This window comes from Lepisosteus oculatus, unplaced genomic scaffold (assembly GCF_040954835.1).
Source record: "Lepisosteus oculatus isolate fLepOcu1 unplaced genomic scaffold, fLepOcu1.hap2 HAP2_SCAFFOLD_48, whole genome shotgun sequence".
Lineage (NCBI taxonomy): Eukaryota > Metazoa > Chordata > Actinopteri > Semionotiformes > Lepisosteidae > Lepisosteus > Lepisosteus oculatus.
Window position 1 is genome coordinate 1,391,352 of NW_027168020.1, and position 27,907 is coordinate 1,419,258.

The 27,907-nt window shown below is 45.9% G+C and overlaps 8 non-coding genes and 1 pseudogene across 8 annotated transcripts; 5 read left to right on the forward strand and 4 right to left on the reverse strand.

The window, feature by feature from the left end:
• The first annotated feature begins 830 nt into the window (after nucleotides 1-830).
• Nucleotides 831-903, forward strand: trnam-cau (transfer RNA methionine (anticodon CAU)). Its single transcript has one exon. It is a non-coding gene; the product is annotated as a tRNA-Met (tRNA).
• A 6,253-nt stretch (nucleotides 904-7,156) lies between these two features.
• trnaf-aaa (transfer RNA phenylalanine (anticodon AAA)) lies at nucleotides 7,157-7,238 on the reverse strand. The gene has a single exon. It is a non-coding gene; the product is annotated as a tRNA-Phe (tRNA).
• Nucleotides 7,239-11,500: 4,262 nt separating this feature from the next.
• On the reverse strand, nucleotides 11,501-11,573 carry trnar-acg (transfer RNA arginine (anticodon ACG)). The gene has a single exon. It is a non-coding gene; the product is annotated as a tRNA-Arg (tRNA).
• A 5,920-nt stretch (nucleotides 11,574-17,493) lies between these two features.
• On the reverse strand, nucleotides 17,494-17,566 carry trnar-ccu (transfer RNA arginine (anticodon CCU)). The gene has a single exon. It is a non-coding gene; the product is annotated as a tRNA-Arg (tRNA).
• A 1,297-nt stretch (nucleotides 17,567-18,863) lies between these two features.
• LOC138230316 (U5 spliceosomal RNA) lies at nucleotides 18,864-18,980 on the forward strand. The gene has a single exon (XR_011186346.1). It is a non-coding gene; the product is annotated as a U5 spliceosomal RNA (small nuclear RNA).
• A 230-nt stretch (nucleotides 18,981-19,210) lies between these two features.
• Nucleotides 19,211-19,290, forward strand: LOC138230245 (U4 spliceosomal RNA; annotated as a pseudogene).
• Nucleotides 19,291-25,610: 6,320 nt separating this feature from the next.
• trnas-aga (transfer RNA serine (anticodon AGA)) lies at nucleotides 25,611-25,692 on the forward strand. Its single transcript has one exon. It is a non-coding gene; the product is annotated as a tRNA-Ser (tRNA).
• An 842-nt stretch (nucleotides 25,693-26,534) lies between these two features.
• Nucleotides 26,535-26,608, forward strand: trnai-aau (transfer RNA isoleucine (anticodon AAU)). The gene has a single exon. It is a non-coding gene; the product is annotated as a tRNA-Ile (tRNA).
• Nucleotides 26,609-26,819: 211 nt separating this feature from the next.
• LOC138230341 (5S ribosomal RNA) lies at nucleotides 26,820-26,938 on the reverse strand. The gene has a single exon (XR_011186368.1). It is a non-coding gene; the product is annotated as a 5S ribosomal RNA (ribosomal RNA).
• Between the last annotated feature and the right edge of the window lie 969 nt (nucleotides 26,939-27,907).

Below are 27,907 nucleotides of genomic sequence, written 5' to 3' on the forward strand. Positions count from 1 at the left end.
CATAAGCAGATGCTGCAAGGTGATGTGGATATCAGTTCCCAGTCTTGTGGACGAGGACAAAAAGAACACACAAGGGCTCATCCGCAAGTTGAACCCAGGACCTCCCACACCCTAAGTGAGAATCATACCCCTAAACCAATGAGCCACGGAAGCACTTTCCATTTTATTCTGTCAGCGAGCTTGAGGACGGGGGAGAGGCGTCATTCGCTCGTCCAGTCAGACCTTCATCAATAAGTCAAGAAAGCCGCAATTACACGACTGCCTTGCAGATGAAGGGCAGTGAACTGCACCCGGTAAGAGGGGAACAAGCGGCACTAGGCGACACCGAGGCATGAGCCCCAGCGAGGGGGGTTAGCTTGCATGGTACAGCGGTCGCTTTGCATGCGAGAGGTAGCGGGATCATTTCCCACGTCCTCCAGGTGTGTGCTTAGAGCTTGATGTGCCGAAAGGTGTCCTTTAGCCTGTGGTCACACCTTGCATGGAGAGCGTCATGCAGCTGTCAATCATTTCGCAGCCACGCCCCCTCTTCATCTTCTCTCTGCCTTAAGCGTCTCCGCCACTCTCTCTTGACATTTCATGTCAGCATGTCAGAAGTCCGAGTGACGTTTTTAATGGCTGAGTGAGGGCACGATGCTGAAGCAGAGAGGCCACTTCAGCCAGAGAGACTTGTGCTAGGTGAGATCTGAAAAACAGACTCGCAACAGAAACAGACCAAAAAAGTATCGGTGAGATCAAAAGGCAAATGCAACATCCAGCAGAGGGCGTCTAAAGATTAGGGAACGGGCGACTGAAATCCATGAGGCAAACTTTCCGGCTGTGTACTGCAGCTGGCCTCGTTGGCGTAGTTGGTAGCGCGTCAGTCTCATCATCTGAAGGTCCTGAGTTTGATCCTCACACGGGGCAGGGCTGCTTCCTCTCTTGCTCTTTTCAAACACTTGCGGCAACTGTTCGCTCATAACCACGTCTGGAATGCGTGACCTTTACACGGGGGAGAAGCAACGCCGCATCCCTTTTCTAAAGAACATTCACATTCAGAAATAAGTCAAGAAATTTGCCATTACTTTCGCTCGCGCTGCTGTCAGCCTGCCCATGTTGCCAAAGAAAGATTCACTCGGCGTCAACATGACAGAACAGCGATCACTTGAAAACACTATTCCACACTCCGTAAGCAAGAACTTCAGTGTTTGCAGTCACCCGATATGCCGATAGTCAAAGGAGCACAAAACACGAAGCGTCAAAAGACAAGATGAGTTGATGGAAAGAGCGTTGAATTGATGAGCACAAAAGTTCAGCTCGTACAATAGGCAACGAAGGTCCCGGCGTCATCATCGCACTTGAAAGGACTGCCTTGCAGACTAAGGGCAGTGGGAGGTTGCTGTTTTGAGATGGAGGCATTGGGATGGTGGGCCGAGATCTATTCTTCTTAAGGAATTCTTCATCGTGAATGATCGGTCCACAGGTCATCCAAAGAACTTACAAATTTTTTGGACTCAGGGAATCACGTGCTTCCAGAAGGGAGTGAAGTGCTCAAACACATGACATGCCCCCTTGATCTCACATGCACAATTCTGCTGCAACATGCACAGCTACCGTCCACACCAGGCAGTGGGGCTTCAGCAGAATTTGCTACGCCACCTGCAATTACATATCCAGCTGCACACATATACATGGCCCCTCTGTCCTTTTCAGGATCTCAAAAAAAAGCATAGCGTGGTTTTCCTGCAACCTGATTGACCGCATCTCCCTCAGAATGTGCCCCGTTGCATTCATTGGTGAAGCAGGACGGAGGCTAACGGGCATGCCAGAACAGTTAGGCTCAGCGATCTCTCCAAAATATTGTGGTTGTAGTGGAAGAAATATGGTTTAAATTGTACCTTGGTATTTCAAACTCTCTCTAGAATGTTATCCATTTCTATTTTATTTTGACAGGAACTGGCTAATGACACTAGATGAAAAGAGAAGAAAGAAAACACAACGTTTCGGCCGTGGAGCCTTCTTCAGGTGTGAGGGCTCCACGGCTGAAATGTTGTGTTTTCTTTCTTCTCTTTTAAGCATGGAATAGACCTATTACTTGTTCCTTTGCAGCCTACGCATGCTGACACAGCTCCCCACCTGAACTGCTAATGATGCCTGGTAGTTTGTGGTACTTGGGTATTGTCTTATGTTTGCTCAAACTGCATATGTGTGATTGCATATTTTTGGGTATTTTCATATGTCAATATTTAATTCACTGACATTCCTGTATGCTTGGAAGAAAGGTAGATTGGATTTGGCACAGGACGCCTGCCCATATTTGTTGATCATTGTTGGGCTGGAAAAACAATGATAAAAAGTGTATGAAAAAAGCTCTCTCCAATATTTCCCTTCTCTTCGCCATGGTTACACTGCCCGTTCTTTCCGTCTTTGGTCCTTCTACAAAGATTCCAGGGCTCTTTTTCCACCATAATATCAGAATATTTTTTTCTCTTTTAAAGGCTGTAGGTGGGGTGTGATGGACTGTACCACTATCATAGAAGATTTTTTCAGGACACATCGCAGTTCCATAGTAGAATTTATCAATAGTAGAATTCCATAGGACATTATTTACCAACATATTACCCAGTGTGAGACTCTGCCAGTAAACCTCAGAGCATTGAGTTCTCCACTGATAAAGATGGCTGTCTGAAGTCATGAAATCCACTGCTGGGATGCCTGAGAGACAGTAATTGAATCTTGGCTGGAATTAGGCTTTCTATTAGTGTTGATCTTTGGGAATTATGTGGTAAAAAGGGAAAACTCCTTTACTTTAGTCACTTTGAATGTTCAAATGTACAGAACCTGCAAAACTAAGCAATGAAAAAAATCCATCACCACTCTCATGATAGCATAACTCATAGTCTCTGCTGTTATGTAACAATACACACTTTCAATTTTCTTATCGCCTGTCTCCAGAGAGAATGTTGTTAGTGCTGATGACCTTGAATTAGACCTTGTTAACTCTGTAAAACAATCTTCCTCTGCTTAGATTTTCACTCAGATTGATTTTGTTCTCAGATTATTCCTGGCAGGACTGAGTTTCTAGGAAATGAAAAGTGAAAGAAAAAGTACAGAAGATCAGCCCTTGAATATACAACATTGTGCAGTGAGATTGTTAAATGTATTAGCTGCTATCCTGTGCTAGAGCCTGTCGTGGTAAGCAGTGGATGACAGGATCTAGCACAGATACTAATGAAACACTGTTAATGAAAGCTAAAACACTTGAGTCTTATTTTAGTTTTCCATTGCCCTTTCATTTGTGATGTACTGTACAACAGGCCACAGAACATGCACAAAAACAGATATGCACACATTCACACCAGGCAATGACAGTCTGCCCAGTCAGAATCTGAGCTGAGGTATCAGAATTCTGAATTCCCTGAATTCTGTCATGGATCATCCACAATAAGGGCAAAGTTTGAACACGAGGATCCCCAGAGCCTAGTAACATAAATCTTGGAGCAAAAGCAGATGATTAACTTCATAGTTTGTGTGGTTGAGCCAAAGTTGAGCATGAGGATATGTGAGTCACCATTCTTAGAAATGGATCCAACTTCAGACAGGCGTCAAAAGTAAGAGTATACAGTGCTGGGGCAATGACACTTCAATGATCAGAAGGATAACAAGAGTTTTAATGCATTGAAATTGATTTTCTGGTGATGCACACTGTCATGGAACTATTAATTTTTTAAGGATCACTTACTGACGTCAGACAGCTGCCAATTCTCCAGACTGGAAGGATGAACAGTTTATCCCCCTAGGTACCATATTTCCATATTTCGAAGCATTGGAATAATACATGTCATACAGCAACATAAAAACAGGAAGACAAGTATCACAGCCCCTATAATCGGTGTTAGTAACTTAAAAGAAAAACATTCCCCCTGGCCCAAACAGTGATTCTAACCAGGAGAGAAAAGCCGGTGTATCTTTTATGCCTCTCTCTTTATTCACCTTGTCTTTTAGTTCTTTTAAATGCTGAATAGCGAGTGTAAGATTTCCGTAATCATAGTCATTAGCTGGAATATATGTACAACAGGAGTCTCCTACTAAAGCATAGACTCCTCCAGATGCTGCATTTTGAAGGTCCAGCACGAACCTGTTCTGAAGTGCCATTAATCTAACTCCCCTTAATTCTTGTTTGATAGCGTCTAAGCCTTCTAACATGATATTAATAAAAGAGTACATTTCATAAAAAGTCGCATGGGTGAGGCTGTAGAATGAGGCATTAAAGCACATATATAACAAGATGCATTAAATTTCTTTAACTTTACAGTATGATTTATAAATTTATACCACAAATTACGCATATCCCCCTCATTATCAGTTTCATTCAGCCAGTTTGTATACAAAGAGGCTTCGTGTTTAGATTCTTCCTCTTTTGGGGTGGTGACAGGCTTCTACCTAAAAAGGAAAAAGGCTGTGCACATCAGTCCCAAGCAGGTTATCCCCATCTGTCCTTGTGGAGACATCACTCCTGCGCTTTGTTCAGTTCGTTTGGGACCTTTTTACAGTGGGAAGCATGAATCCAGGGCACCATTTCTGTGACCTTCACAGCAGTGGCAGTGGTCAGCAGCACCTGGTACAGCCCCCTCCACCTGAGTGAACACCATTTCTTTTTCCTGAAGTCTTTCACCAGAATCCAGTCTCCTTATTCACTCATTAGTTCTTACAGCACAGGTAAATCCCTGTGGGCTGGAGCCCAGCATAATCCTAGGCTTTTTTGGTCAACATTGGTCAACAGATTGGTCAACAACTGGGTAATAACTCTTAGAAAAATCTACACATTGTTCCCCTGCCTCAGCTGTGACGTTTTGTAGAACAATTCTAGCTGAAGTTGTAAAATTTCTCTTTGTTCCGTTCCTGCAAAACATCTTATTATGAACAAACAAACCACAATAATCATTTGCATCTAGGGGAATCACTCCCAAGGGTAACCCCCCTTAAAGCTATATTGTTCTACCCATCAGGTTCTGCCACTAGATAAGAGAACCTTTCCCATGAAATCATTTTTTGACCTTCATGATCCCTTCAGGGCGTACAATTAGCACAGAAGCAGCAGCTTTAGTCCACATGTTTTTCAAACAGGATATTAACGATATGATCATAACGAATAATACCAGACCCACAAATATGTATTGAACCAGAGACCCTCTCCATGTTCCTAGCACAGACTGTAGCCATGCACCAATACCCCAATCATCTGGATTGCAGGATTTACGAAGAAAATTATTTTCGCAGTAATTAATTTATTATATTTACTATATTTATTATACACGTGTAAATTAATTACTGCGGAAATAATTTACTTCGTACACTGTGCAGAGTGCCGTATACTCCTAGTTGCGGCACACACGATACATACAGTAAAAAGCCTCAGGCACTGTGTTAGATGTGTTTTCGACGTTATATATGCGTTTATTAATGTCGTCGATTTTACGGTTGCAATTCGACGTTGATTATACGTCGAGGCGACGTATATATACGTATAGCCGTATTTTCGCCGTGAATATACGTATATTCGACGAATCAATGCCCACTGGGTAAACTCTTGAGCAAACTCTGAACCAGCTCTAAGGAAACTAATCCGATTAGACGTTACTTTGACTCATCTTTTTACGCTCAGTGCTGGATTGCTCAAACTCCAGCTAGGGTTAGGGTTAGCATTCCCACGCTACTTAGACACTTTGTTTACGCTCAGTGCTGGATTTTGGGAACTTCAGGACGAGTGGGAATTTTCTCCTATCTGTCAATTCTGTTTTGTTTTGGAGACTCTTGGCTGCCTATGTTGTACAGTGCAGCGTGAAGGAAACATTTTCCAAAACTGTGTCAGCTCAAAAGTTGTAAGAAAACCTCTCCAGCTGCTTTAACTCTCTTCATTTTTGTCATTTAATGTGACACTCGATGTATAACTGGAGCCTCACATATGCAAATGGTGAGGCTCCAGTTCGACACCACTTTACAGTATCTGACAAAAGCATGGCAGACTGTGCCATGACCGGCAGATAACTTCTGCTTATTTTTACCATATTAAACATTGGAAATCCTCCCACTTGCATTTGTGACACTTGATTTTGACTCCACCTAAGACACTCTTAAATCTTCAAACACTTTTCTCTTCTCCCGCAACACTCTTGTCTGTCGGCACTATGTGGCAGCATTGCATGACAACCCATCTCACCACAGAAAGGAACCTAACAGCTTTGGTAAGAGAGGAGAAAAGAACATAGCCCGTACGGGGATTGAACCCATGACCTTGGCGTTATTAGCACCCCGCTCTAACCAACTGAACTAACCGGCCTCACGACGGTGGTCCTCTCTGTGCTGCAAAAAATCGAACTCAGGGAATTTCTTTTGCCCTCCTTTGAATAGAAAGCCGTGTAATTCAGTGTACGGGCTTTCTCGTGCAGTTTCATGGTTCTTGTAACCCAAATCCTACACTGGCCTGAAGTGTCCCCCCATTTCACAGCATTTTTCAGCTGATTTAAAATGTACCTAAAGGAGAAGCATTATTGAAGACCATCAATTACCAAGAGCTTTTGTCAAAGGTTTTGGTGGTCATTTTTAATGACCACAGAGCACTATGACCTCGGTTTTACATCTCATCCGAAAGACAGCGCCCTTTTACAACACAGCGTCTCCGTCACTATGCTGGGACATTGGGACCCGCACAGACCTCAGGGTGAGCGCCCCCCCGCCGGCACCATTAACACCGCTTCCAGCTGGAAGCTTTGTTTTTCCCTGTAGCTTACCCTCATCCGGGTACTGACCTGGCTCACACCTGCTTAGCTTCAGTGGGTTTTCAGTTGCGAGTTGCAAGGGGATGCAAGTGATGGAGCCGCTCGCTGCAAAAGCCACTGCATTGGCCGGGAATCAAACCCAAGCCTCCCGCGTGGCAGGCAAGAATTCTACCACTGAAACACCAATGCTAAGTGTCTGGGCCTTCAAAAAAGACGCTTTTTTGGTGCTCTGTGCAAAAAGCGTCGACATATGCTTCCAGCTGCAAAATGCCATTCGCGGATGCTGAAGAATTTATTTCAAGGCAGCGGGTACAAGCGATTGGGCGTTTTAAAACCACCAGGAACAACAAAGAGGCGCGCTTCTTTGCTTGCGCCGGAACACACCGACTGGAGGCGGACAACGTAGTCGGCAGGATTCGAACATGCGCAGGGAGACCCCAATGGATTTTTAGTCCATCGCCTTAACCACTCGGCCACGACTACAGCAAGCCCCACAGCCGCTGCGTTCTTGCTACAATCTTACCTGGATCGCGAGGCGCCGGCGGAAGCCTATTTCAAAGTCGTTCTCCGTTTCAAAAAAACATTTCCAAAATACAAGCCTTGCAGACAGACACGCCTCAGAGGACTTAAGGGTGGCTTCATGTCGGAATGATAAAGTCTCCCCGTCCGGACATGAAAATGCCACTTTGTTACACACAAAAAAAGAATCAACAACAGAGAAATGCCCACAAGCATTTGAAAAGCCGCACCACGTCGCACTTGAAATAGCTCTTACATTAGTGGTAGACGCAGGAATCGCCTTTTTATTTACGCTCTTACCAACGCGATGGAAAGCAAAACAAAGCAAAGCAGAGCAAAACAAAACGAACAAACGAAAACCCTCACGTCCCGCACTTGCATATAACGCCGTTTCGTGCCCAAGCGGTATTGTACGTCATCCTAGCACTGCACGCCGGTGCGGATGGTATATGGGAACGAGCACACGCCACGAATCGTCTCGAATCACTCCCTACAGCTGTAAGGTGCCTTGAAGCGTGCACCCCCAACATTCTTCTTTGCTCATCTGTGAAAGGTAAACTCTTGAGCAAACTCTGAACCAGCTCTAAGGAAACTAATCCGATTAGATGTTACTTTGACTCATCATTTAAGGGATCCTTGTTAATTGGAGAAATCAATGATTTCGAATGAATTCTGTATGCGTTAAAAGACAGCTATACACAGAAAACATGCAGGACACTGCTCATGATGTTTCCCGAGCCGAAACACAGTGCGTTTTTCCAAGCCATCTGACCAAGCCTGCCCACTGAAAACTGCAGGAGATCGTGTAAAGACGTTCAAGTTTGTAACTACTGCACGCACAGGAAGCAGAATAAATTCCTCTATTCAAACTGTCAAAGGTTTGCTTTGCGAACGCTGCAGGACATCGCACAATCTCTTTTGAACAGGGACAAACGATTTCTTATGGGGCGCAGTAAGTACAGACGTTTAAAAAGCTCCACTCATGCCAATGATGCAGCATGAAGAAGCGCAACCTAAAGTTTGCATTCCTAGCACTGTTGCAACCTAGCACTGTTGCATTCCCCGCATCAGTAGCTAAGAGAATATAATTTACGACTCTTGTTAATGCAGTTTCAGAAACCAGACTGAAATTTCTCAAGTATATTATTTGAATCCATTTGATGTTGGGCAACAACTATTCTTTCAAGACTTTTAGATTGAAATGGGACCTTTGAGACAGGCCTGTAGTTGTTAAGAACTTGTGGATCCAAATTTGACTTCTTAAGGAGCGGTCTAAGAACCACTACCTTAAATTGATCATGTACGACGCCTGACGCAAGCGATGCATTCATCATACTAATTATAGGTCCTGCCAGTCCTTCGAGGGAATCTTTGACTAGCTGAGTGGGGATGGGATCTAGCACACAGGTGGTTTACTTTGTCTTACGTCTGTGTTCATGAGTCCACCATAAGAAGAAATCTGAACAGGAGTGGTGATCATGCGAGGTCACCATGGAGGAAACCACTGCTCTCCCCAACAAAAAAACCACCACTGCCCCTCTCAAGTTTGCTAAAGACCACATGGATGTTCCACAGCAACTCCTGGAACAATGTTCTGTGGACAGACGTGACAAAAGTTGAACTTGTTGGTAAATGTGCACAGCGTTATGTTTGGAGATAACAAAACACTGCATACCAACTCCAAAACCTCATCCCACCTGGGAAGCATGGCGGAGGCTGTACGGCTTGCAATCATCGAGGGACCGATGAATTCCGAGATGTATCAGGAAATTCTACAGCAGAATGTCAGGGTGTCTGCCTGTGATCTAAAACTCAAAAGACGCTGGGTCTTGCAACATGACAAAAACAAAGGAGTACATCAACAACAGAGTGGCTGAAACAGAAGAAATTCCGTATGTTGGGATGGCCAAGTAAGAGTCCTGACACACACGCTTTCACTCATATGAGCTACACGGCTACCAAGATGATCTCAGGTGCGCCGAGCTTGTACGGAACATATTGAACTGATCGACGGCGAATTGTCTCTCAGACAGGCTTTTCACCTCTAAGCTCCCTGACTGACAGTGATCAGCTAGGTAGTAAAACAGTCAGCTGCTTCTAAGCCTTAAACAGCTGCATCTCGGCGCTTCCACGGAGAGATGATTTGAAAGCCGAACATCGCCCATTGGGAACACCTTACTATCACTAGTTTAAGAGACTCTTAAGGTTTTGCAGAGGTGCCTGTCTAATAGCATGCGCTTTGCAAGCTATAGGTGTTTAGGCTGAGGCAGAATGCCTGTTAACAAAATGTTTTTCTAAAGGGGCCTCGCACTCTTTTCCAAGCAATGGTCACCATCCCCACCGAGTGTCACAATGTAGTCATGTCCTAGGACATCACCTGTTAGTCTCCATTTGTCTGCCACCAACACTTTAGGTTACGGGGTCACAACCGCACCCCGGAGACCAGAGGAGCCGTTGGCGTTCTGGCGGCGCAGATTGGGCTGAAGGTGGGGCGCTTGAATCTCGCTGTTGGAGGCCGTCTGAAACTGACCCAAGCCTTTCCCTTGAATTAAATGTAAATAAGAAATGAACCCCAGATGCACATGGAATCAATCACGTGTTTCCTTTGAGCCGTTTCAGAGACTGCTCCAGAGTTTACCTTGCACAGATGCGCAAAGATTCATGATGGGGGTGCACGCTTCCAGGCGTCTTACAACTGTAGGGACTGATTAGAGACAATTCGTAGCTTGTGCTCATTTCCCTCTATTCCCCGTGTTGCAGTGGTAGGATGACTTAAATTCCTGCTTCGACACGTAACGGGATTATAATCAAGTGCAGGAGCTGAGGGCTTTAGTTTTGTTTCGTTTTCCATGGCGTTCGTAAGCGCGCAAATCAAAGGCAATTCCTGCGTCTAACACGAATGTAAATGCTTTTGAAAGTGCAGTGTGGTGCAGCTTGTAAAATCCTTGTCCACATTTTTGGTTCGTTGATGTTTTTTCTGTCTGCCAAAGTTGCATTTTGACATCCGGACTGGGGGACTTTATCATTTGAACGTGAAGCCAGCCTTAAACCCTCTGAGGCGTGTCTGTCTGCCGGCACGAATCTTGTGAAAGGTATTTTTTTTAACGGAGAGCAACTTTAAAAAGGTTTCCGCAGCCACCTCGCAGTCCGTGTTTGATTATAGGAGGAATGCGGCGGCGGGGAGCTCGCATTTGTCGTGCTCGAGTGGTTAAGGCGATGGGCTCGAAATGCGTTGGGGTTTCCCCGCGCAGGTTCGAAACCTGCCGACTCCGGCGTCTGCCGAACGTCACCTTGTGCCTGCGCGGCAGAGGCGGAGTGCCGCTTCTCCTTTCCTGGTACTATAAAAACGCTAAATCGCTTGGCCCCGCTGCCATGGAAAGCAATTCTTCAGATAACCACACATTTTGCGTTCGCACCTCTGGTGCTCTACTTATGCCTTTGAAAACCTAATGAATAAAGCTGTAAGAACCGACACGATGTGTAGGTGCTCTTAAAGCACGCAGTAAAGAACTGTTAACAGCAAGGGTTTCAGTGGGTTAACTGAGGAGAAGGCGTGATCGCTATTTGTTGACTTTTTATTTGGTGTTAGAAACACTCTTACTGTGCATGACGTGCAACAAATGTAGCCACAGAAATTGCATCACGCTTTCATGTATGCTATTGCAGACACCAACGTTGCCTAGATAGAAAACCGAAATAGCCGTGGGTTTGCTTGCTGGTCTGAAGGATCTCTCTTCAAATCTCTATCATTTGTCAATGGAAGTAAAAGGCGCTGCAATCTGATACGTTCAGAATCAAACCCGCAGCTGTTGTTCGACTTTATTTCTTGACTAATTACAACTGAGTGTCGCATGAGCAGTTACATAAACTTGTCTGGTATATTTGAACACAAATGCCGTTCTTCAATTAAAACTAACAGTACATTGTCAGGGACATTCAGTTCTATACAAACAAGAGACAGACAAGAGAATATTTCTACCGTTCATGTGGACTACGTGTTGACTTACTGATCGGAATAATTGAAAGGTTCGGGCTCATAGCCGATGCAGTGCGTGCTAATTAGAACAGCAACGCTGAGCTCTCAGCACCGTACTGAGCCCAGGTGTTTTTCTAAAGCTGTCAGGTGCAGTTCATTTACATGAAGGAAATCTCTTACTGGGTACGATTACAATGCAGTAAGTAGCACAGACTACTTAGGGAGTAGCCCGATGCGTTTAAAAACGACCCGAGCCAGGCAGGAGTCGAACCTGCAATCTCCTGATCCGTAGTCAGACGCGTTATCCATTGCGCCACTGGCCCTGGTGTGACACTGCAGGACTGTAACCCAGTGAGATCAGCACTGCAACTAGTAAAATATTACCCCCGGTCCATTCTTTTCCAAAAGTGAGAAACACCTGTTTTCTACATTTTGTCTGTGTTAAAACCATATCTCTTTAAACCAAACCAAGAGTTTGTCTTTTGCTCTGATATTCTGATTCATTTCGATTTCAAAGAAAAAAAAAACTACCTTCCAAAGCATCATAAAATTGTCCCTTCTTCCAGACTCTACTTCTCTCTTGTAGTAGTACAGCAGACCTTTCCAGGTGAGCAGATCACAGAGTCCGAAATGAGCTTCCTCCATCAAGCAAAGTACCTGAACATGACTCTGTCATCATAAAAGCGCCCCTGTAATAAAGAAATTCAATCTGAAATCAAGAGGGCAGTTGCCTACTGAAATACAAGAAGTCATCAATTTTAACCTAGCAACACATTAAAGGCTGCATCTATACAAGTACGATTCTAGAAATGCTCACCAGATTACGTTTTAAGAAGGAACTGCGCCTCAGGTTCCGCCGAGATCTTAACTTGGATGGTAGGATTCAGAGTCCGGAGTGCGGACTGATGGCGCACGGAGGGTCCACATACTGTGGATCCCTCAGTTTTCTTCCGCGTGTTTAAACCGCCAGCGTTTTTTTTATATTTTTTATATTTGAACACAGATGCCGTTCTTCAATTAAAACTAACAGTACATTGTCAGGGACATTCAGTTCTATAAAAACATGAGACAGACAAGAGAATATTTCTACCTTTCATGTGGACTACGTGTTGACTTACTGATCGGAATAATTGAAAAGTTCGGGTCATAGCCGATGCAGTGCGTGCTAATAAGAACAACAGCAACGCTGAGCTCTCAGCACCGTACTGAGCCCAGGTGTTTTTCTAAAGCTGTCAGGTGCAGTTCATTTACAGTACGCCCCCTGTCTCAACGGTAGGACGGAGTCAAATACTGCCTCGACACGCAACAGCATTATAATAAACCGCAGGACTTGAGGGCTGTTCTCTTTGAATGTTCCAAGTCATTCGTAAGAGCGTAGGTCAAGGGCCATTCGGGCATCTCCTGTAACTCGAGTAAAAATGCTATTCAAAGTGCAGTGACTGAAATCGTCATCCACATGTCTCCGTTGTTGATTTCTTTCTGTCTAAGAAAGTTCTATTTTCATGTCCGAACGGGGAGACTTTATCATTCCAACTTGAAGCCACCCTTAAGTACTCTGAGGTGTGTGTCTGCTTACACGTATGGCGTAAAAGGTTTCTTAAACGGAGAGCGAACTTGAAAAAAGTTGCCGCCGCCGCCTTGCACTCCTTGTTCGATTGTAGCAAGAAGCCAACAGCTGGCGTACTTACTGTAATCGTGGCCGAGTGGTTAAGGCAACACACTTAAAATCTGTTTGGGTCTCCCTGCGCAGGTTCAAATCCTTTGCATTTGCTCTCGTGCGTGCATGAAAAAGGACCAGCGCTGTTTTGTTTTCGCTGGGACCTTTAACACTCTAAATCGCCTATACCCGCAGCCTGTGAAATCGATTCTTCAGCACCCACGAGTGACGCTTTGCAGCTGGACGCAGATAACGATGCTTTTCTGCAACGAGCTTTCCAGCTGAATTTTCTCGGCAGCTCCGTACTGAACCTGTTCTCCATTGCAACATAGCGGAGGCTCGTCACGTCTATAGCAAGGCTGTGTAGGACCGCATACGCCACAGTGACTTGTACACAGACCACATGAAAGGCAAGCAAAATACACTTTTAAAATTCCAAAGACTCACAAGGTCAGAGGAACAGCGATGACCTGAACAGATCTGTTACAGAAGTCTAGGTTGACCTTTTTAGAGCTGTAATTGCATTTTTGTTTAATAGAAGATCAAATCTACTCGCATGTACCAGCACCTTACAGTTTATTGATGTTTATTCTATTTAAGTAATAAGATTGCTAACGATGTTGGACTTTAACCGGTGTTTTTTAGAACAAATTGCTTACTCTTCTGTAAGGAATATGCAGTACGTGCCTTTGTTAGTCATTGCTCACCATACCTGTAACTTTCTTATCTAACTCACTTCCTCAAATGGTGAAGGTCCACAAACATAAATGAAAAAAACCCAAATCCAAGTGTCTGTAAAAGCGCGGTGCTCCGCTGGCGCTGTTCCCTAGTGGCTTAAAGTGCCTGCCTAGTAAGCAGGCGATCCCTGGTCTGAATACCAGCGGTGCCTCTCTCCGTGTCTTGTTGTGCCGAATGTCTCATTTCAGACAAACATGTACAGCTTGGTTCAGTTTAATGCAAGAATTCATTTCCTTTCTGGAATAACTTGTTTTTGAAGAAATCCATACAGCTTGTGAAAGATGAAATCCATTTCTTGGTTGTCAGTGGAAAAAGATTGCCGGCTGCAAGAAGCGCAAGTGATTGTTTTCTTTGACCATAAACCTGCAAATGTAGGGCGCACAAAAGACTGTCAGACTCTGTGGTGCTGAAAAGTTGGTGGTTCAAGCCCCTCCAGTATGCGTGTCTCAGTTTTTCCAATGTAAACATCATCACCATCGCTAAAGAAGATGGCACAGAAGACTCCACAGCCGAAACGTTGTGCTTCTTTTCTTCTCTTTTCAGCATGGAGTAAACCTTTGCTTTATCCTTTGCAGCCTACGCATGCTGACACAGCTACCTTTCTCTTAACGCGCCTCAATCATTATTCACCAAAACCATCAGCAGAATGTGTCGCCTTTGTGGTGATGTCACTCCTCTGCTTCACAAATGTCCTTAGTGACGGGCCATTTCTTTCTGCCATTTTTCCGGAGCAGTTATTGATTGCTCCATCATTTCCCTCTTACTTTCCATCACTAGATTGAAAAGAAAAACAGAAACAGGCTGACAGGACGACAATCAAATTGCAAAAACTCATCAAAGCACTCGATAGAGTATTTGAATCCACAAGTAGCTACGAGCAACTTTGTCCTGGCTTGCATGAAAGTCGGAAAATGTCAAAAAGAAAAAGATGGTGGCTTTTTCATATTCGTTCTTTTATTTTTAGTTCGTTGCTTCTTCTGTCCATTGTCCTCCTGCCTGGCTCTTGACCTGTGACTGTTTGAACGCACACAGTAGACTTTCATGCAGGGGATTTGTCCTGAGCCTCTGTGAAAGACCCACCCACCCCCATAAATAACTGCTCTAGAAACACATGAATGCAAAACTAAACCACAGCTTAAAGAGGAGCTTGTCATGACCGCCAGGCAGTTAAGACCAACTCTTAAGCAATCTAAACAGCACCAGCAGCGGGTGATTATTAACAAACGCCGCCGCACGAGTTAACCCACCTGCACACACTCCACCGTGCGGTACGCAGTGCTATTTTTACCATCTTTACCTGCTTCCCGCTGGTATTGAGTCTACTCCTTGAGAGCTCTACCTGGCGTTTTTTCCATTACCTCGTTTATTCTGGATATTGGACTCCCCTTCTGCCTTTTTGACTTTGGACCTCGCCTCTCACCTTGGACTGTTTGCCACCAGTGTTCTCCCTGGATTACGACTTACCTTACGCCTCTTGACCATGAAACAAAGCAAAGCAGAGCAAAACAAAATGAACAAACGAAAACCCTCACGTCCCGCACTTGCATATAACGCCGTTATGTGCCCAAGCGGTATTGTACGTCATCCTAGCACTGCACCCCGGGGCGTACGGTATATGGGAACGAGCACACGCCACGAATCATCTCGAATCACTCCCTACAGCTGTAAGGCACCTTGAAGCGTGCACCCCCAACATTCTTCTTTGCGCATCTGTGTAAGGTAAACTCTTGAGGAAACTCTGAACCAGCTCTAAGGAAACTAATCCGATTAGACGTTACTTTGACTCATCCTTTAAGGGACCCTTGTTAATTGGAGAAATCAATGATTTCGAATGAATTCTGTATGCGTTAAAAGACAGCTATACACAGAAAACATGCAGGACACTTCTCATGATGTTTCCCAAGCCGAAACACAGTGCGTTTTTCCAAGCCATCTGACAAAGCCCGCCCACTGAAAACTGCAGCAAATCGTGTAAAGACGTTCAACTTTGTAACTACTGCACACACAGGAAGCAGAATAAATTCCTCTTTTCAAACTGTCAAAGGTTTGCTTTGCGAACACTGCAGGACATCGCACAATCTCTTTTGAACGGGGACAAACGATTTCTTATGGGGCACAGTAAGTACAGATGTTTAAAAAGCTCCACTCATGCCGACGATGCAGCATGAAGAAGCGCAACCAAACGTTTGCATTCCTAGCAAATTCCTTTTATTTTTTGATAAATAAAGACAGTCTTGTTTAACAAACAACACACAACATTTTACATTGTCAATTCAATTCAAATCAATGTATTTCTATATAGCGCCTTTCACAACAAGGTTGTCCCAAGGCACTTAACAATGCAAGTTGTTAAGAGCCTTGTGTCTAATATGCCGCCTAGGTTACGTGCTGTCTCTTTGAGGCAAATGTTTAAATCCTCTGAGTTAAGTGCTGAAGTTATAGTAGTCCTATCAGTATTGTTGCCTCCGATCAACAGATCCTCATTTTTCTCAGAGTTGAGTAACAAAAAGTTTTCACACATCCAAGTATTTCCTTCCTTAATGCATTTAACTAAACTGATAATAGAAGAGTTGTCGTTTGGTGTAAACAAAATGTTTATTTGAGTGTCATCAGCATATGAATGAAAGTTCATATTATTTTTTCATATTATCCTACCTAGCAGCAGCATGTAGAGAGAGAGAGCAATATTGGTCCCAGCACTGATCTTCTGGTACCCCAAATTGAACTGGTGACATTGATGAAGCAGTACAATTATTAGATATTTGAACATAATGAAAACGATGAGTTAAATGTGAAGTAAACCACTGAAGGACGGTTCCAGATAAGCCAACCTCAAACTCAAGCCTGTGTAACAAAACAGAGAGGTCAACCGTGTCAAAGGCAGCTCTAAGATCTAGAAGCACAAGCACTGTTGCATTCCCCGCATCAGTAGCTAAGAGAATATCATTTACGACTCTTGTTAATGCAGTTTCAGAAACCAGACTGAAATTTCTCAAGTATATTATTTGAATCCAGATACGATTGACGTTGGGCAACAACTATTCTCCCAAGACTTTTAGATTGAAATGGGACCTTTGAGACAGGCCTGTAGTTGTTAAGAACTTGTGGATCCAAATTTGACTTCTTAAGGAGCGGTCTAACAACCGCTACCTTAAATTGATCAGGTACAACGCCTGACGCAAGCGATGCATTCATCATACTAATTATAGGTCCTGCCAGTCCTTCGAGGGAATCTTTGACTAGCTGAGTGGGGATGGGATCTAGCGAACAGGTGGTTGACTTTGTCTTATGTCTGTGTTTATGAGTCCACCATAAGAAGAAATCTGAACAGGAGAACATTGAAGTGCTGTGCCGTGATCTGAAGCAGGCCGTTCAGTGCAAGACATCCCAAAAATATACATGAACTGAAACAGTTTTTCATAGAGGAATAGGCCAAAATACCTCCTAACCGCTGCTCAGGTCTGACCAGCCGCTACAGAAAGTGGGGGTTGAGGTTTTTGTCATAAAGGAGGTTCCACTAGCTCCTTAATATAAGGGTTCACGTACTTTTTCCATCAATGACCTTGATTGTTTAAACCATTTGGTCAATAAAGAAACAGCAATGTCAAATGTTGGGCGTGTGTTGTTTGTTAAATCAGACTCTCTTTATTAATTATTATGACTTAGATAAAGATAAGATCACATGTTAGGAGCCATTCATGCAGAAATCCACATCATTCCAAAGGGCTGTTTACAAAAGTTTTTCTCCCAACTGTATGTGAGAGAAAAGCAGAGACGCTCACTGAGTAAGGTGGGGTTGCAGCTTCACAAATCACAAGGACATTTGTACACTCAAAAAGGGACAGGAGCACCCCAGATGGGACTCGAACCCACAATCCCTGGCTTAGGAGGCCAGTGCCTTATCCATTAGGCCACTGGGGCACACTGGGTTGGGTCAATCACGCTGATGAAGAGCCAGTTTTTTTTTTCCTTTGCTTTTTCAAAGGGATCCCCAAAATTAGGAAAGTTAGGCAGCAGAAGGTTTACTGTGACCTGAGAAGGACCGGCATCCAATCACGGTGGTACACACACACACGCTCTCACTCATCTGAGCTACACGGCTACCAAGATGATCTCAGGTGCGCCGAGCTGGTACGGAACATATTGAACTGATTGACGGCGAATTGTCTCTCAGACAGGCTTTTCACCTCTGAGCTCCCTGACTGACAGTAATCAGCTAGGTAGTGAAACAGTCAGCTGCTTCTAAGCCTTAAACAGCTGCATCTCGGCGCTTCCACAGAGAGATGATTTGAAAGCCAAACATCGCCCATTGGGAACACCTTACTATCACTAGTTTAAGAGACTCTTAAGGTCTTGCAGAGGTGCCTGTCTAATAGCATGCGCTTTGCAAGCTATAGGTGTTTAGGCTGAGGCAGAATGCCTGTTAACAAAATGTTTTTCTAAAGGGGCCTCGCACTCTTTTCCAAGCAATGGTCACCATCCCCACCGAGTGTCACAATGTAGTCATGTCCTAGGACATCACCTGTTAGTCTCCATTTGTCTGCCACCAACACTTTAGGTTACGGGGTCACAACCGCACCCCAGAGACCAGAGGAGCCGTTGGCGTTCTGGCGGCGCAGATTGGGCTGAAGGTGGGGCGCTTGAATCTCGCTGTTGGAGGCCGTCTGAAACTGACCCAAGCCTTTCCCTTGAATTAAATGTAAATAAGAAATGAACCCCAGATGCACATGGAATCAATCACGTGTTTCCTTTGAGCAGTTTCAGAGACTGCTCCAGAGTTTACCTTGCACAGATGCGCAAAGATTAATGATGGGGGTGCACGCTTCCAGGCGTCTTACTACTGTAGGGAGTGATTGAGAGAATTCGTAGCTTGTGCTCATTTCCCTCTATTCCCCGTGTTACAGTGGTAGGATGACGTAAATTCCTGCTTCGACACGTAACGGGATTATAATCAAGTGGAGGAGCCGAGGGCTTTAGTTTTGTTTCGTTTTCCATGGCGTTCGTAAGCGCGCAAAACAAAACAAGAAAACAATCCAACTACTCCAACTACAGGCTGATCAAGGTATCTCCCCTGCCAGGTAAGCCGAGAGCCGCAGGCGATGAGCCCGGAGCTGAACGGGCCCCACTGGCTCGTTTGTAAGGCCAGGTGCATTGCCAACCACGACCGGCAGGGCAGAGGCCTTGAAGGCGGCCTGGGCTCCTGCAGCTGTCCAGCCACGCACTCTGGTTTCTCTTCATCTCGTACAAATCTTTTGCCTTTTACTAAAGATTTCCAAGTAAAGGAGCATGAATGAGTTCCATACAATTTTTGTGCTTCCCTGCCTTCGGGTGGGGCGCAGCTGGGCTGGTCAAAGAGAGAAAACAAAACCGCTCACAATCGCTCTTATTACGGCGACTGTGGCCATCTGCTCTGCGAGTCCTCGGTCTCCGCCTGTCTGATTGGCGCTCTTTCCTCTGGGAGGCGGGAAGTGTCCGGCCGCAAATATGAAGCGTTACAGCAACGACATGCCATGAGACGATTGATAACGATTTCCATAGGATCCCCGCGGTTGCCTGGCAACCGTCAGCTTTGTGCAGTGGCAGTATCGTAGCCTGTGAGGTTTAGCCGAGGCACGATTATTGCTAGTTGAAAACTTTTCTCGTCAGAGCGTGACATAGTCTTGCAGGCATCGTGCTGTCTAACTGCAATACTATACCGCTGGAGGAAACAGCCCGGGTTCAATGAGCCTTGGAATGTGACTAGGAAAGTGAAGCCTTTTGAAAGAGGTAATGTCGACGCTTTTTTAACAGAGCACCAAAAAAACGTCTTTTTTGAAGGACTGGGCAGTGAGCATTGTTGGTTCAGTGGTAGAATTCTCGCTTCCCATGCGGGAAGCTCTGGTTCGATTCCCAGCCAAAGCAGTGGCTTTTGCAGCGAGTGGCTCCATCACTTGCATCCCCTTGCAACTCGCAACTGAAAACCCACTGAAGCAAAACAGGTGTTAGCCAGGTCAGTACCCGGATGAGGGTGAGCTACAGGGAAAAACAAAGTTTCCAGCTGGAAGCGGTGTTAATGGTGCCGGTGGGGGGGCGCTCACCCTGAGGTCTGTGCGGGTCCCAATCCCCCAGCATAGTGACGGAGACGCTGTGTTGTAAAAGGGCGCTGTCTCTTGGATGAGATGTAAAACCGAGGTCACAGCGCTCTGTGGTCATTAAAAATGACCACCAAAACCTTTGACAAAAGCTCTTGGTAATTGATGGTCTTCAATAATGCTTCTCCTTTAGGAACATTTTAAATCAGCTGAAAAATGCTGTGAAATGGGGGGTCACTTCACGCCAGTGTAGGATTTGGGTTACAAGAACTATAAAACTGCACGAGAAAGCCCGTACACTGAATTACACGGCTTTCAATTCAAAGGAGGGCAAAAGAAATTCCCTGAGTTCGATTTTTTGCAGCACAGAGAGGATTGCTGTCGTGAGGCTGGTTAGCTCAGTTGGTTAGAGCTAATAACACCAAGGTTGTGGGTTCGAGTCCTGTACGGGCCAGGTCCTTTTCTCCTCTCTTACAAAAGCTGTTAGGTTCCTTTCCGTGGTGAGATGGGTTGTCATGCAATGCTGCTACATAGTGCCGACAGACAATTAAATGACAAAAATGAAGAGAGTTAAAGCAGCTGGAAAGGTTTTCTTACAACTTTTGAGCTGACACAGTTTTGGAAAATGTTTTCTTCACGCTGCACTGTACCACATAGGCAGCCAAGAGTCTCCAAAACAAAACAGAATTGACAGTCATATAATGTCCATTAACCCCGGTTTTAAACACAGCATCATGTCTGCCATCATAAGAATATGAGTCCAAAATTTTAGAATATAGTCAGAATGTCTTCTAACCTTACCTGTGGTGTCTTTAATCCCTATTGCTCAATGCATGGTGTACGTACTGCATACATGTGTCTTGAGAATGAGGAATGGGCCCCTAAGACATTTACCTGTTTCACAAATGATCGTATTTTACTAGAGATTCTGTTTGGGATTCAGATGTGCATTCGGACAGCAATTCCTTTCAAGAAATGATACGTTCTGGATGAGGTCAAAGGTGCTGGAACACTGTATTTAGGATGTGTTTGCAGTGATTGTGTCTCCTGCTTCAACGCAGTGATATATAGATGTGCTCCTGTAATTTATTGGTACATGCCCAGGGCAGTAAGTAGTCTGAGGATTTATTTCCAGACGGCATAGAGCAGTGAAACAGTGAAGTAGTGCAGCACACTGGATCATTATATTATTAGAATCTATTCTACCTAAATTATTACATTATACACAACTTGAGCTCTCAGCACCGTACTGAGCCCAGGTGTTTTTCTAAAGCTGTCAGGTGCAGTTCATTTACATGAAGGAAATCTCTTACTGGGTACGATTACAATGCAGTAAGTAGCACAGGCTACTTAGGGAGTAGGCTGATGTGTTTAAAAACAACCAGCGCCAGGCAGGAGTCAAACCTCCAAACTCCTAATCCATAGTCAGACACATTATCCATTGCACCACTGGCCCTGGTGTAACACTGCAGGACTGTAACCCAGTGAGCTTAGCACTGCAACTAGTAAAATATTACCCCCGGTCCATTCTTTTCCAAAAGTGAGAAACACCTGTTTTCTACATTTTGTCTGTTTTAAAACCATATCTCTTTAAACCAAACCAAGAGTTTGTCTTTTGCACTGATATTCTGATTCATTTCGATTTCAAAGAAAAAAAAAACATTACCTTCCAAAGCATCATAAAATTGTCCCTTCCTCCAGACTCTACTTCTCTCTTGTAGTAGTACAGCAGACCTTTCCAGGTGAGCAGATCACAGAGTCCGAAATGAGCTTCCTCCATCAAGCAAAGTACCTGAACATGACTCTGTCATCATAAAAGCGCCCCTGTAATAAAGAAATTAAATCCGAAATCAAGAGGGCAGTTGCCTACTGAAGTTCAAGAAGTCATAAATTTTAACCTAGCAACACATTAAAGGCTGCATCTATACAAGTACGATTCTAGAAATGCTCACCAGATTACGTTTTAAGAAAGAACTGCGCCTCCGGTTCCGCCGAGATCTTAACTCGGATGGCAGGATTCAGAGTCTGGAGTGTGGAATGATGGCGCATGGAGGGTCCACATACTGTGGATCCCTCAGTGATCTTCCGCGTGTTCAAACCGCCAGCGTGTGACTCCCCTGTCCCCCTGACCTCATTGCTCTGCTCTCGCCTCTCTGCAGCTGAGCCCGACTCATGGTAAAGTGGAAAAAAATATGCCCTCAACGTGAGATTTACTCTGGAGTGAGGATAGTTGTTACCTTCTTATCGTTAAAACGGATGTATGTGATGTGGCGACTAGTTTCTTCTCCATTAGCAGGCTTAAGGTTAAAGAAAAAAACATTGCTGACTTCTTTTTTTTTTGCCAGCCGTGAGCGCTGATTAGCGAGGTTTGTATTTCATGTTTTGCAAGTTGCATCCATTTTAAGAAAAACAAGTCGTTCAAGACAGGAAATGAATACTTGCATTTAATTAAGTCTAGACGTATGCGGTTGTCCATACTGACCAGTTCTGTTCGAGAACACAGAACAAAAAAAGGCACCGCTGGGATTCGGACCCAGGATTTTCTGTTTACTAGACAGGCGCTTTAACCAACTAAGCCACGGCACCCCAGGAGTGCTGTCCTTTTGCAGCCACTTGGACACACCACTCAGACACATCTGCATTCGGTGTGTGCTCCGCCTGCTCGCTGAGCAAGTTGCCACCTTTACATACAATAGCAACATCGACACCAAGAGAAAGGATGACAAATGGCTTTTATCTGGAACTTTTCATGTCCAAGGAGCTCAATGTGCTTTCTGTGTACAACAGGGCCACTGAACTCCACACTGGCCACTGAACCACAGCAGTGGCTTGCTGGCTTGACATCTCCCAAGGAAAATGTTGAAATCGCATGTGGAACAGGAAAATGACCCTCGAGTATGAGGGAAAAAAAAGAAAAAGATCAACTGGAGTGCGCCAACCCATGTCAGGACAGCCCAGTTTCGTTGATGAGTTGGCCGAGTGGTTAAGGCGATGGACTGCTAATCCGTTGTGCTCCACACACATGGGGTTGAATCCCATCCTTGTCGCTCTCCATGTCTGACACGTGTGCCTGTGCGCCTTTGGCCCTCCTGTTGTTTGCTCCGGTACTAGAGCCGTACATTTCCTAGCGGTGGCTGAACATGGTATAGTAGGCTAATGTCAGTATCGAGCAGTGACAGTAACAGTATTTACGTGCCGCTGCTCCCAAGTGGCTCTGGTTTGAGACTGTGTTTTCACTTACTTGCAACGCAAACGGAGAAAGCGATTTTTGACAGTCTCTCGAGAGACTGCGCTAGGTGTTTAGGGATAGACTTTGTCAGTTCCCCCTGGGATGATGGCCTCTCAATTAGTTTGTGATTCCTCTAGACGTTTATACACTAGAAGCCTGCTTCATGGCTTAAATCCAAGCTAAGGAAACGAGTTAGAGGTCTGATGCAGAACTGCGAATTCAATGAACGGGAACACTACAGTACATTGCACTGTGTGTGTTAGGAAAGCTGCCCCCTTCTGTCCCTTGTCGACCGAACAGAGGACTGTAAAGGATACCGCCAAGAAACTTTAGGATGCTGGTTGGAATCCAGCTCCAAAGAAGCCCCTTTGGGTGTTATGTCATCAAAAAGTAAGAACAGCGAATCTCCCTTTAATCAAAAGCGCAACAGAACTGTTTTCCGTGGAGGAGGTTTCAGACCCGTAGACCTGTTTTATTCGTAGGGCAGGGCGCATTCCCAAACGCGAATCTCATGTTTTAGAAATGCTTTGGGCGGCGTGAAGTGAAAATAAGAAATGGGCTCCAGATGCACATGGAAGCAATCAAGTGTTTCATCCGAGCTGTTTCAAAGACTGCTCAAGAGCTTTCCTTTCACAGAGGCGCAACGATTAATGATGGGGGTGCACCCTTCAATGCGCCTTATGACTCTAGGGCGTGATTGAGACGTACGTAGCGTGTGCTCATTTCCCTCTATTCCCCGTGTTGCAGTGGTAGGATGACGTAAATTCCTGCTTCGACACGTAACGGCATTATAATCAAGTGTAGGAGCTGAGGGCTTTAGTTTTGTTTCGTTTTCCATGGCGTTCGTAAGCGCGCAAATCAAAGGCAATTCCTGCGTCTAACAGGAATGTAAATGCTTTGGAAAGTGCAGTGTGATGCAGCTTGTAAAATCCTTGTCCACATTTGTGGTTTGTTGATGTTTTTTCTGTCTGCCAAAGTTGCATTTTGACATCCGGACGGGGAGACTTTATCATTTGAACGTGAAGCCAGCCTTAAACCCTCTGAGGCGTGTCTGTCTGCCGGCATGTATCTTGCGAAAGGTATTTTGTTTTTAACGGAGAGCGACTTTAAAAAAGTTTCCGCAGCCACCTCGCACTCCGTGTTAGATTATAGGAGGAATGCGGTGGCGGTGAGCTTGCTGTAGTCGTGGTCGAGTAGTTAAGGCGATGGACTTGAAATCCTATGGGGACTCCCCGCTCAGGTTCGAATCCTGCCGACTACGGCGTCTGCCACATGTCGCCTTGTGCCTGTGCGGCAAAGGCGAAGTGCTGCTTCTCCTTTCCTGGTACTATAAAAATGCTACATCGCTTGGTCCTGCTTCCATGGAAAGCAGTTCTTCAGGTAATTCTACTCTCTTACCAAAGCTGTTAGGTGCCTTTCCGTGATGAGATGGGTTGTCATGCAACGCTGCCACATAGTGCCGACAGACAAGAGTGTTGCGGGAGAAGAGAAAAGTGTTTGAAGTTTTAAGAGTGTCTTAGGTGGAGCCAAAATCAAGTGTCACAAATGCAAGTGGTTGGATTTCCAATGTTTAATATGGTAAAAATAAGCGGAAGTTATCTGCCGGTCCGGCACAGTCTGCCATGCTTTTGTCATATACTGTAAAGTGGTGTCGAACTGGGTGTCGAACTGGAGCCTCACCATTTGCATATGTGAGGCTCCAGTTATACATCGAGTGTCACATTAAATGACAATAATGAAGAGAGTTAAAGCAGCTGGAGAGGTTTTCTTACAACTTTTGAGCTGACACAGTTTTGGAAAATGTTTCCTTCACGCTGGCTGCACTGAACAACACAGGCAGCCAAGAGTCTCCAAAACAAAACAGAATGGACAGTTAGGAGAAAATTCCCACTCGTCCTGAAGTTCCCAAAATCCAGCACTGAGCGTAAACAAAGTGTCTAAGTAGCGTGGGAATGCTAACCCTAAACCTAGCTGGAGTTTGAGCAATCCAGCACTGAGCGTAAAAAGATGAGTCAAAGTAACGTCTAATCGGATTAGTTTCCTTAGAGCTGGTTCAGAGTTTGCTCAAGAGTTTACCTTTCACAGATGCGCAAAGAAGAATGTTGGGGGTGCACGCTTCAAGGTGCCTTACAGCTGTAGGGAGTGATTCGAGACGATTCGTGGCGTGTGCTCGTTCCCATATACCGTACGCCCCGGGCTGCAGTGCTAGGATGACATACAATACCGCTTGGGCACGTAATGGCCTTATATGCAAGTGTGGGACGTGAGGGTTTTCGTTTGTTCGTTTTGTTTTGCTCTGCTTTGCTTTGTTTTGCTTTCCATCGCGTTGGTAAGAGCGTAAATAAAAAGGCGATTCCTGCGTCTACCACTAATGTAAGAGCTATTTCAAGTGCGACGTGGTGCGGCTTTTCAAATGCTTGTGGGCATTTCTCTGTTGTTGATTCTTTTTTTGTGTGTAACAAAGTGGCATTTTCATGTCCGGACGGGGAGACTTTATCATTCCGACATGAAGCCACCCTTAAGTCCTCTGAGGCGTGTCTGTCTGCAAGGCTTGTATTTTGGAAATGTTTTTTTGAAACGGAGAACGACTTTGAAATAGGCTTCCGCCGGCGCCTCTTGATCCAGGTAAGATTGTAGCAAGAACGCAGGGGCGGTGAGGCTTGGTGTAGTCGTGGCCGAGTGGTTAAGGCGATGGACTAGAAATCCATTGGGGTCTCCCCGCGCAGGTTCGAATCCTGCCGACTACGTTGTCCGCCTCCAGTCGGTGTGTTTCGGCGCAAGCAAAGAAGCGCGCCTCTTTGCTGTTCCTGGTGGTTTTAAAACGCCCAATCGCTTGTACCCGCTGCCTTGGAAATAAGTTCTTCAGCGTCCGTGAATGGCATTTTGCAGCTGGAAGCGGATGTCGACGCGGTTTGCACAGAGCACCAAAAAAGCGTCTTTTTTTGAAGGCCCAGGCACTGAGCATTGGTGGTTCAGTGGTAGAATTCTCGCCTGCCACGCGGGAGGCTCGGGTTCGATGCCCGGCCAATGCAGTGGCTTTTGCAGCAAGCGGCTCCATCACTTGCATCCCCTTGCAACTCGCAACTGAAAACCCACTGAAGCTAAGCAGGTGTGAGCCAGGTCAGTACCCGGATGAGGGTGAGCTACAGGGAAAAACAAAGCTTCCAGCTGGAAGCGGTGTTAATGGTGCCGGCGGGGGGGCGCTCACCCTGAGGTCTGTGCGGGTCCCAATGCCCCAGTATAGTGACGGAGATGCTGTGTTGTAAAAGGGCGCTGACTTTTGGATGAGATGTAAAACCGAGGTCACAGCGCTCTGTGGTCATTCAAAATGACCACCAAAACCTTTGACAAAAGCTCTTGGTAATTGATGGTCTTCAATAATGCTTCTCCTTTAGGTACATTTTAAATCAGCTGAAAAATGCTGTGAAATGGGGGGGCACTTCAGGCCAATGCAGGATTTGGGTTACAAGAACCATGAAACTGCACGAGAAAGCCCGTACACTGAATTACACGGCTTTCTATTCAAAGGAGGGCAAAAGAAATTCCCTGAGTTTGATTTTTTGCAGCACAGAGAGGAGTATTGTCGTGAGGCCGGTTAGCTCAGTTGGTTAGAGCGTGGTGCTAATAACGCCAAGGTCACGGGTTCAAGCCCCGTACGGGCCAGAAGATTATCAACTCATCTTCATTTGCAGATTTAGAGGCAGCTTCGATATTCGTTTTACAGACTGGTTTTTTTTTTTTAATATGGGTCACACACATGCCACAGCAACAAAACATCTCTAGAGATGAGGCTATAGATCACCTTTCCATCCTGCAGGTTTTCCTCCCAAAGCCTACGGCACCAACGGCGACCCCTGCTGGCCGGGAGAGCAAAAGCTTACAGCACCTGGTATTCCCAGGCGGACTCCCATCCAAGTACTAACCAGGCCCGACCCTGCTTAGCTTCCGAGATCAGACGAGATCAGGCTTGTTCAGGGTGGTGTGGCCGTAAGCGAAAGCCCCGGCGCCTGACTCGCTACTTGAAGCTGTGTGTGGCGGGGGCTCCGTGCCCCCCGAGCGGGACTGAAGGATCGTTCGTGTGCAACTCTTTGGAAAGGAGCTGCTTTCCAAATCGCATTGCGTGCCTGGATGTTGGCGAATGCGCTCCCTTGTGTTGGCTCGTCCCGCACTGGAGGAGGACAAACAATCTGCACGGAGGAGCACCAGGCAAGTCTTCACCAGACAAAAACCTCCAGTGCACAGCACTCTGGAAACATTTCGGGGCTTTCGCGTGTTTATTTCAGCACGTAAAGCGCACCGGTCCAACACGTCGGCCGGGCGCGCGGCGCCTCCGCCCTCTTGTGGCCTTGCGCCGTCAGAGCAAGAGGCTCCTTCTCGCTGCCCTTCCGCTGTGTTGCAGGGCCCCGAGAGGGAACCCGGAGCGCGCACTTTGTGGGGGGCGGGGGACCGCGTTCGCGCTCTTCCCCCGGTCTCTTGCGCGAGTACTAAATCTCACGGACAGGGGGGCCTCGTCATTGATTGTTACAGGTGAGACGGGGATTAGGAGGAGACCCCGACTGATGGGTAAAGGGGAGCACTAACACCAGAGGGACACCCCCGGCGTCTCTTTTTGAGAGACACCCTGGGGTTTCCTAATGACCAAGGAGGGTCGGGACCTCGGTTTGACGCCTCCCCCGAAGGACGGCGCCTGTTTGTGCAGCAGAGTGTCGCCATCAGGAGGCTGGGGCGTAAGAGAGCCACACAGCCCGCAGGGTGAACGCTCCCTACTGGTCCCAGTCACACCTCTTGCAGGAGCAGCAGCAACCGGAGCTTTTCCGGGGTGGAATCTCCCATCCGGGTGCCGGCCAGGCTCACACCTGCTGGGCTGCCCCGGGGGTGAGCCCAGTCGAGAGTCGCAGGGCCAGATCTAGTCACCGGGGAGAAACGATACAAGTGAAGGATTGCTCGGCTCTTGGCACTTGA